Below are 10619 nucleotides of genomic sequence, written 5' to 3' on the forward strand. Positions count from 1 at the left end.
AATTAGCAAAGACAGAAGAAAGTCGAGTTTTCATCTTGAAATTATTGTCCCATCTGAGTGTTTTTAGAAAAACACAGAATGAAGATTAAAGGTCCTTGGAGATGTGTTTAAGTTATGGCTGAGCCCCAGGGCTGCTGTACAAACAGCATCCTACCAGAACCTCACATCTACCTTATAAGCTATGTGCACCTCTTAAACTGAGGTGGAATAAGAAAATTTACAGTGTTTTTCATATTTCTGCATGTGGGAAATCATGACTTGGAGGCCTTTATATCCTTTTTGTGCTTCCTGGTATGGAGAAACCATTAAGGTTTAGGACCTTCCTCTGCAGAAGGTATGGGATAAAATTCCTGAATATTTGTGCTGATGCAGCAGTTACTAATTAAAAACCCCAACAAATAAACCCCCTGTATTTTTCTGCATTGAGACTACTGGCATTTAATAGTCTAATTATTAACATTATAATACATTCTGAACTTTAGAGTGCTCCTGCTTCCCTCAGGCAGAGAAATCATCCCGTGGCTTTGCATCCTCCTTTTTTCTGAGGTATCTGTGCAATTTCTTGATTTTTATTTCGTTTACAAAGAGATTGATTGCAGAACGTGTGACTAAAAATAGACATTTCTGAGAACACTTCTGTCAAAACATTGTGAGAAAGCTGCTACCCAGATAAATCAGTTACTTATACTGACTTTCCCTTTCAAAACTTTTCCTCTTTGCATGTTTAGCTGAAAGACTCAGGAGTGAAGTGGTTTTTATTCAAATAACACAGAGCAAGGCTGGCAGCTCCACAGGCCTTTCCAAGCCACCCAGCTCATGCAGGAAAAAACCCTGTGAAGATTAAACACCTCTAAGGTAAAATCCAAAGCAGCAATTTTTCATCACATTTCAGGAAATTGGTCCCTAAATAGATTAATTATGGAGATTAATAATTTTAGCTCTGTAGGTTAACATCAGTAAATAGTCGCAGTCAAAATCCTTATTCTTTAGTTAAAATATGGAGTAATTTAGGATTTAAAGAGGGTTCATTATCAAAGGAAAGGTAGATATTTCATTATTTAATTAAGACATTTTGGGTTGTTTGTTTCTGTCAGCAGAAAAAATAAAATCTGGTTTTCTTTGTCTCAAATATATATATATATATATACATATACAGGTATACATATACATATATATAATTTTTTTTTTTCCTTTCTGGTCTGTCTGCAAACTAAGAAAAATATTATTTTCCTGACTTTACTCTAGAGTTAAGAGTCTTGTTGTGTTCCCACAGCTGTTCCCTGATCCATTGCCTTTGGCTGACAGTGCCAAATACCGGCCCCAGCTCTCACAGAGATTTTTTTGCAGCGTAGACATCGCTCATTGGAAATTGGATGATAGCATCAAACCAACTCCAGGCCATCAGAAAGGATTTATCAGGCCTAATCACAGGCTCCTTTATGTGGCCGTATCTCCTGTTTCAGTGCTCCCCAACAAGGGAACGGCTCCATCAGTCTGGTCGATACCATAATCCCCTGTAAGGAAATACAGCTGCAGAAAAGAGTCTCTCTGTGTTTAGCAGGTGTTTATTTTCCCCTCTGTGACAGGAGCTCATTAGTAGCTCTGGAGTCAATGAAATTAGAGCACTGTCAGTCCAGCAGAGCTAAATGGGGTTTGTATCCAATGCTGGGACATTAAAAGTCTTTATCCTACAGAGCTCCTTCAAAGGCACGACTTCAGCCCCCCAGCAGAGCTGTTGCATTTGTTTGAGATGTTATCCTGTAGATTCAACGGGTATATTAGAAAAATATTTTATATAAAACTGATGTTAGTGATGCCTGAAAGTTGGCAAAAACAACGTAGAGTTTCTTAATGCCTATTAAGAACTGAGGAGTAAGTTTGGTTTATTTTTGTAGCTTAACAGTCAGGAAAAGAATTGTTTGAAGCTAAGGATGACATCACTCACGCTGTTGGATAGATCTCCTCATCTCTGTTACTAATTCCTGTTTAAATTGTTTCTACACCAGAGTCTGCTAAGATGTTCTTTCTGCAAAAGACTTTGGAACTACATGTTATACCAGGCTGTTTAAGGTAAAAGAATATTTGCCAGTTCTAAATATGTTTTTTCATTCTTTATTCTCACAGTGAACAGGTAAAGCACAGCATGTGCTCATCGTTTTCATGCTATATCTGTAATTAAATTTTGAAGGTCATCACTAAAACATGGTTAAATTGCTATTTCCATCGAGTGCTGTGCCAGAATTTTGGCTGCGGCTGCAGCTCGAAGCTCAGTTTCTGTGCGCGTTGTGCAGTGGCAAGTAGAAAATTAAGGTTGGAATGGAATTGAGAGCTCTGCTAAAACTTCCTTTGACTTTCAAAAGAGCAGTATCAGAACTCCACCACACTTTGTGTATGATTAGGAAGCGCAGTGTCACTGCTAAAGGATAAACTGTTAGACAAAATTCATCAGTTGTACTCGATTACGTGCGTCAGGAAGCTAAAAAAGGCTCCCAAATAGAACGTGTAATTTAGCTATGAATGACAGCCTGTATGCCCCAATACAGCTCAGTATCTGGCTGGAATGATTACTTAATGTGACTTTGTGCTCTGTTCTGAAAGATCCCCTGGACAGAATTTGCAAGTATTTTAAGAAGCTGCTATTGCCAGTGTCAGTACTGAGCAGTGCTGCAGATTGGGTTTGGAATGATTTCAATTCCACATCCTAACACGTTCCTTCAGTGGCTCCCACTTTGGATCAAGTTGGAAATAAAAGTGGAATATTTCTAGCTGCTGCCTTCAGCTCCTTCACTCTGGCCTCTGCTATTCCAGTTACCTCTCTTTCCACGAGAGGGAAAGTGGTAGCAGAGGATCATAGAATCACAGGAGAGTTTGGGTTGGAAGGGACCTTAAAGATCATCTTGATTGGATTGAAAAAAAACCAGAACAAAGTGCATTCACTACATGCTCAAATTCATGTAATTGTGTAAATTGGCACAAAGTGAGCAGAGTTTGCAAAGGGCAGAAAGGGAGTCTCAGATAAAAAGCAGGAGGAAAGAGACTAAGAGAATAAAACCAAGCCTATTTTGTGTATTTTGCTTTTCCAGATGCATATGCATTGTAATTGTCTGTTCCCACATGATATGAATTATTCACTTCTATTATTGTGCCAGACCTGTGGGAACAGACTCATCTGCCATTGGTGCAGACATTGTTACCAACCTACACGTTCTGCTTGACTTAGCCAGAATCTGCAGCTGAGTTTGATTCAGCAATTCCTCTGTCAGAGCTACTAATAAACCTATAGACCATCACTGTATTAAAACAATTCCTGGTTTTGGTAGGCTGCTTCAAAGTGAATCCTGGAAAATCTGACTGTATATATTTACAGAGAAAGAAAGTGGAAAAAGAAAGAAATCTTTCAAAAATCAAAGGAAGTAATTAGCAGTACAGCATGGAGTCACAGAATGGTTTGGGTTGGAAGGACCCTAAAGCCCACCCAGAGCCCCCCCCTGCCATGGGCAGGAACACCTTCCACTGTCCCAGGTTGCTCCAAGCCCTGTCCAGCCTGGCCTTGGACACTGCAGGGATCCAGGGGCAGCCACAGCTGCTCTGGCAGCTTCTGCTCATCCCCTTCCCGGGGAAGAATTTCCTCCTGACATCTCATCTAGACCTGCTCTGTGCCAGTGTGAAGCCATCCCCCCTTGTCCTGTCACTGGAGCTCGTGATGAGCGATAGCGTGGTGGCTGGCCCAGTGATGCTATCGTAATGAGTTCTTTATTGTGCATATAAATCAACATCATTCCAGGGAGAACTAGCATCAAGTAGAAAGCAGTGACCTTTCAGGCCTTGTTTTATACTTCTAAGAAAATTATGTTTCTTTGTATTGTGTGCATTTCCTTTTTGAAAGTGAAAAGCCTCCTGCTGTTGTGGAGGTGAATCAGTACTGTACCATTTTTGTTAAGGAAAAAAAACCTAATTAGTTTATTTTTATGTAAAAAATCTGTGAAGATACTAGTAGGATTTCTTTGTGGGCAGCAACAATCTTTTAGCTGAACTGCTATTGCAAATATTCACTTTTCTGGAAATGAGAATGTACTTGCACACTCACTATTAGCAAACCAGGACACAGAGCAAACAGTTAAAACCAAAAACACAACAAAGAGAACAGGGTAAAAAAAGCTTTAGAAAAAAACTGTAATTTCTTCAGACTGCAGCATGAAGTTTGTTTAAAAGCATTTAAAATGGTGGTACTACTTTTTTGGACTAGGTAGAGAATGGTCTCTGTGTGTGCGATGCATGTGAGGCAATTTTTGGAATAAAGGGTGCTTTTTTACTTGCAGAAATAGAATTAAAAATGATAAATATTTTTAAATAGGTGATAAAACCATACTACTAAAAACAATTTTAATTTCCTGGGAAACCTCTACCTCTTTTGTAAACGTTAATCAATTCAGTTTGTCTTTGAACTCTGTGAACTAAAAGGTTTACAAAGGTATTGTGTGGAAATTGTAATGTCAGAGATGTTTAATGTTGGGACTTTCCCTTGTTTGTATCCTAAGATAAAGTGACTAATATCAGAGCTTGGAGATGTGGGAGTGGAGGCCTGGGGAAGGGAGGTGAGAAAATGAGTAGTTTGGGATTTTAGGATGAGGAGCAGCAGCTGATGGAATTTTACCTCCTAATCTCGTGCTGCTGGGCAGGACACCGAGCTCAAGTGTGTGAGCAGTTGGACTTCATGCTCTGCACTTGTGCACTGTGCTGGTAGCCTGGCTCAAAACCATCTCTAGACATCCCAAAAAAGTGCCAGGTCAGCCTGGGAGTCACCAGCTCACGGCAGGACACAGAACCAGGTACTGTCTGGAAGCAGAGTCAGCTATATTCCAATTAAATACATGTATAATAACTTAGGGTTTAGAGGAAGGGAATTAGCGAGTCCTTAGCGTGCACGTAGACATCCTTTTAGTCAAGACACCTTCTGTGAATTAGCATAAGAATTACGCAGATAAGCTCTTTATCTCACTTCTGTGTAGTTCTTTGAAGTCCTTAGAAGTTTAGGAATTTAGCTAAAGGAAACTGAATAAGCAAGCAGCATTTCATTTGTACAAGAGATTAACTTTGCTTAAATACAGGTCTGGCTTCACATTGCTATCTAGTGACAATCATTCTTCTGTATGCCCATGTAAAATTAATTTTATATCTGAGATGAGTTTTACAATTCAGCGTGTTGCTGTGAGTTGAATTCAAATTAATTTCTTAAGGAATAAGGGTATTGTCATGATGACTCTGGAATGGTGTTCTTGTTCATGGGGCTCCCAGAGACAAGAAAATAAAAGATTGCAGCAGACAAACTTTAGATGTACTTACTTACAATTAGGTCTGGAGACAGGGAGGGCAGTCAGAGATACCAACCAAGAAAGGAGTGTGGAAACCTAAATTCCACAAGAATTCCAAAAGATCTCAGTCCCAACAGGAGAATGTTGCCACTGTTCCCGTGTCTCTTAAGGTCTTTTTGCCTGTGCCAGAAGGGCTCAGCAAAACCTTCATAAAGGGAAGAGTTGGGTGGGAATGGGATGAATAGGAAGAAGAGTGTCCTGGTTTGGGCTGGGGTAGAGTCAGTCTCGTCTCAGCAGCTGGCATGGCTGTGTTTTGGGTTCAGTATGGGGCTGATGTCAGTAACACTGTGATGTTCTGGTTGTTGCTAAGTTGTGTTTATCCTAAATCAAGAATTTTTCTGTGTCTCATGTTCTGCCAGTGAGGAGCTGCACAGAAAATGTTGTGAGGGAGCACAGCTGGGACAGGTGACCCAACCTGGCCAAAGGGATATTCCACACCATAAAACCACTGCCCAGTGTATAAACTGGGGAGGTTACCCAGAAGGGCCACTTGGGGTTTGGGGACAGGTTCTGGCGTCTGTCAGAGTGTGGGAGCAGTTGTATTCTGCATAACTTGTTTGTTTTGTTTTCCCTTTTTGTTACCCTTATCAATATTTACTATCATTATAATATTTTACTTTGTTTCAGTTACTGAACTGTTCTTATCTCAACCTACAAGTTTTACTTTTGATGGTCTTCCCCATTCCTCTGGGGTGGAGTGAGGAGGGTAAGTGAGGAGCTCTGTGGTGCCCAGTTGCCACCTGCCTTTAAACCACGACAAAGGTTACCCAGTGCTCACTCTGAACTTGGCTTTGCTTGTTCTGCAGGCAAAGAATCCATCCCAACAGGTAGCAGGTAACTGCCTTAAAAAATCAAAAGCAAAACAAATTTAATACGATCCTGTTCTAGGAACACACATTTTCCACCAAACTAAATTTATCAAAACAGATTATCAAAGTTTTATAATTAAATTCCTAGCAAATAGGAATTAGCATATATTATATGAGTGCTGTGCGTTAATCAAAGAATATTTAGTGAGGCACCCACCTATGCATGCCCAGGAATTACAAAGTTAATGAGAGACAGCAGCACATGTAACTGTAACTAATTAAGCAAGACACAAAAAATTCCGTAGATGTTTGGCTGAATATGTTAGAATTTACTCATTATCATATTTACATGGTGAGTTTATCCCAGTATTTAAGTTTGGCAAAGTAAGATATTTAAAGTTAACTTTCTCTCTGCTATACAGGTACACCCTCAATGTAATGCTTTGGTTTTCAAGTCCTGTATTTTAAATTAAAAAAAGTTAAATACCTAAAGGGTTTTGACCCTGGTTAGGCTGAATTAGCCCATGAGGCTGTATATATTTATTGAAGAAGGAAACCTATAGGCAATAAGTGCTTAAAACCCAGGCATCAATAGGCTGCCACAAGGTAGGTGGACTCAAACAAAGGCTCAAAGAAGTACCACAGGAACTAAAGTGTGTTAGAAATTAATAGGCTACACTTAGAAATATTTTAAACAAAAGTTCAGTAATTTCATGTAGCTGCTGTGATTCTACATTGAGCCTTTTCCACTTGTTTATACATAAACATGTGTACTTAAAATTAATTTAAAGGTGCAAGTAATGATTCCTCTTTGTAGAGGAATGAACAATGATGGTATAAACACTCAAATGGTTTTCTACACCATTCTCCAAGAGAAGAAAAGTGGTTGTTTTAGAGGTATGTCAAATAAAAATGTCTAATATATCTCTGTAATAACAGTCTAGGTTGCAAAGTGTTGTGCACTCATTTAGGTATGAATATGAGGAGTCACCTAAATTCATACCTCTCACAAATAATGTTTGCTCTCTCTTTAGACTGAGTTGTATTGTACCCTCCAACATGAAATCAGCAATAACGTGTAACTCTAGATTATACAGGGGTTTTTTGTATCATGCATTGTGTAGACATCAAGAGAATGATGTGAAATTATCGACAAGATGTTTATTTGTTTTAAGATAAGGAAGGGCTGCTCTAACTCCATTTTAGAAGCCGCATAAAGGAAAGAAAAATAAAATGTATAGAAAATCGTCTGTGATAATAAAACACAAATAGAGCAATTTAGATGAGAAACTAGCACTGTTTGTGTCCTTAATTTATTTTCATGATTTTCTATATCAGAATGTGAAATCTCTGGCTGGTTTTAATTAAACCTCTAAACTGAGGACTGTTTACTTCTTTTTACAAAAAATATTGTTGATTACAAAGCATATGTTGTTTATCTAGACTGCAAGCTCTCGCTGTTCAGATGCATTTGAGTTTCCTTTGTATCCACTTTGAGCTTCTGAGGGCTTGTTGGTTGCTTTTTTCCATTAAAATGTCTGTGGGAAGTGAAACCTATCAGTTGAAATGCATCTTTACTGTTAATCAGCAGAACTCTGGTGAGTGGCAGACTTGTGTGCTGTCACTGAGAAGGACTGAATATCACAATCGCTTCGTCCACAGAAAAAAACTGAATTTTAGTGTTGTCAAAGATTTGGGGTGTTGAGGCAGTTGGCTTTCGGCTTTGTTTCCTATGGAAACGAAGGTTATGAGATTTCTGCTGTCTCCTCCTTGATGACATTTCTAATCTGTCGGGCAGTTTTAAACTATTTTAAAGTCACTATGTTCCCACTGATTGGCTGAACATATGTCTGCACTGATACCAGAATAGTGCTGTGGAGGAGAAGGCTGCAGTCCAAGCTCAACCTTAGTACAGAATATTACAAAATCCACTTGGCACAGCCATTAGGGTTTGCTTTGGGATCCAACTTTTGGGAGTGTTCACTGCTTTTTGTTTTTGTGTTAAATAATAGTGTTTCTCTGTGGAGTTAAAAAATGAGAATATGAAACAACAAAAAGGTTGTTAGCTTACCTTAGTAGAGTAGAAATTGTGTTCTATTTAGTGTGGTGATGAGCTATTTCAAGTAACAACTATGGTAGGAATATTGATAATGCATAAACTGTATCAAAAGAGGGGTTTTTTTAATGTCACAAGCATTTCAATTTTTTATTTAATCCATTTCCTTTTCTGTTAGAATCTTTGTGATTAAATGGTTTAATAATTTCTCCTATGGTAGATGTGATTGGGATCTGCTTTGGCCAGCTGGTAGATGTGGGTTTGTATCAAAAATGCAATCAGGGAATAGATTCATTCTTCCACTGTTGAACAGTGGAAGGGACTTGCATATCCATTCTGCAAATGTAGGATTGTACCTTCTGTTTCAAAGAATTAATGCATTTTTTCTTATTTTCTGATCATATCATGCATGTTAGAAAAAAAAAAAAGTGAGTACTTCTCAGGAAAGAAATTACCTTTCTCTGAAAAATCAAAGACTAAAAGTTGACATTTCAAAGATGTTCCTCTTCCATTAGATCGCACAAAGATGTTACAAAACATCAGTAGAAGAGAGATCTAGGAAAGAGGTCGGAAGTGATTAGGCTGGTAATTAAAGTGTGTTTTATTTGGGGAAGATGTCATTTGCACGCTCTGCTCTTCTGTCTTTTTGTCCTCTGGGTGGTGCCCTGACAGTGGATTACAAAGGCAAGTCCGCAGCTGGAGTTTGAATTTTTAATAAACTGGGGAGAGGAGCTCTGAGATACAAGAGATTGAACTCCACGGTTCTGATTCTAAAGATCTTGTTCATGTTGTAAGATTACAACATTTTATGCATCAAGCCCTGCTGGTCAGGTCTTCCACTGCTGAGGGTCATCACAAGGAACTTGGACTTGAGCATGCCACAGCCTGAGCACATTCATTGTTATTACTGTTATCACTATTTTAAAGTATTGGCAGCAGTTATGTGTTAATATTCAATTTTTAAATCTGATTCTTAATTAAATTGTTTTACCTAGAGGAGAGTCAGGGAGGATGAGGAAGGCAAGACTTAATAGGAAGTTTTAAGTTATACTTTACTGACTGTCAATGCTTTTGGTTTGGAGGGTTTTTTTTTTCCTTCTTTATTTAGAGATCAGGTCTCTAAATCTGATTTTACAAATCTGTCTGATTTGTAAAATGTCTAATTACAGTCTAAAATAAATAGAAAATTCATTCAGACACCAGGGTGTTAATGGTGAGTGATTGGCAGGAGTGATCCCCAAAGAAGTACATGAAAGTTTCTCATTCAGTTGAAAGTGGAGTTCAGGGAGTGAAGTGTCAAATGCAACCAGAACTAAAGGCTGTATGCATCACTAAGTGTATTTTTTCTGGGGTTTTGTGTTGTTTTGTTTTTTTTTTTTTACTGTACTTAAATTACAAGTGAAACCTTCTAAATGCTTTTATTTCCATGGCTGTTTCATGTGTAGATCTTTCATCTCTGTGAACAATAAAGTGTTTCACTAGAAATGTCTGAGCAAGCAACTGATTCTTGTGACTTGCTGCTGTATTTTTTAAAGACTTGTGCATGTTAGTGTGTACAGAGAGTTCACTAAACTGTTGAGGAAATCTAGTATGGCTGAAATAGAGTGTAGAAGAGCCAGAAGGGGTTTTCTATGTGGCAGTGTAATGCTGGTGGCCAAAAAATGGGTGTGAAAGACTGACAGGGACATTTGAGATTCCTGGCCAGTACTGGGCAGTGGACACCAGGCATGGCCACAGGGTGCTAATGCCACCAAATCATCAACCATCTGAATAACCACTGCTGTAGTCAAGATCTGAAATTCAAGAATTTAGGTTCTCCTCTGTCCACGTGCACTGTTGCCTACAGATGCACTAAGGTTATTCCTTCTCCATTTAATTTGAAATCCATTCTGTATTTTTCCTCTGTGCCTCTGAGTCTTCTGTCAGCACGCAGCAAGGTACAAGTGACTTTCTTTATAATATCTTTGTTCTGAACTTAGAAATGAAGATCAGATCAGACTTTTTTCCCTGTATACCTTTTTCTCGTGCTTTTGGAGGGATGAAGCAAAGGCCTTTCAAAGCAGATTGGCTTCATTCCAGCAGCAGACAATGCATTTGATTATGAGGCCCTAAGATCAAGGCAGTTTCTTGAAACCAGCCTCAACTTCAAATAATGCACAGCTGAGGTGTGCAGATGGGTTTGATCTGCATCTTGATGTATATCCTATCTTATGTAGGGGCTTTTTTCCAGTGAAACATTGGAGGACGTTTTCTGAAGTTTGCTTTTCCAAGTTGACAATAGAATTAACACCCCCTTTTGTAGTTCCCACTAATCCCCTGTTTCTAGAATAATATTGCTGTTCCACAGGAATTAATTTATTTCTCAGTTTTATAGAGAGACAG

The sequence above is a fragment of the Corvus brachyrhynchos genome, unplaced genomic scaffold (assembly GCF_000691975.1).
Source record: "Corvus brachyrhynchos isolate BGI_N302 unplaced genomic scaffold, ASM69197v1 scaffold220, whole genome shotgun sequence".
Classification (NCBI taxonomy): Eukaryota; Metazoa; Chordata; class Aves; order Passeriformes; family Corvidae; genus Corvus; species Corvus brachyrhynchos.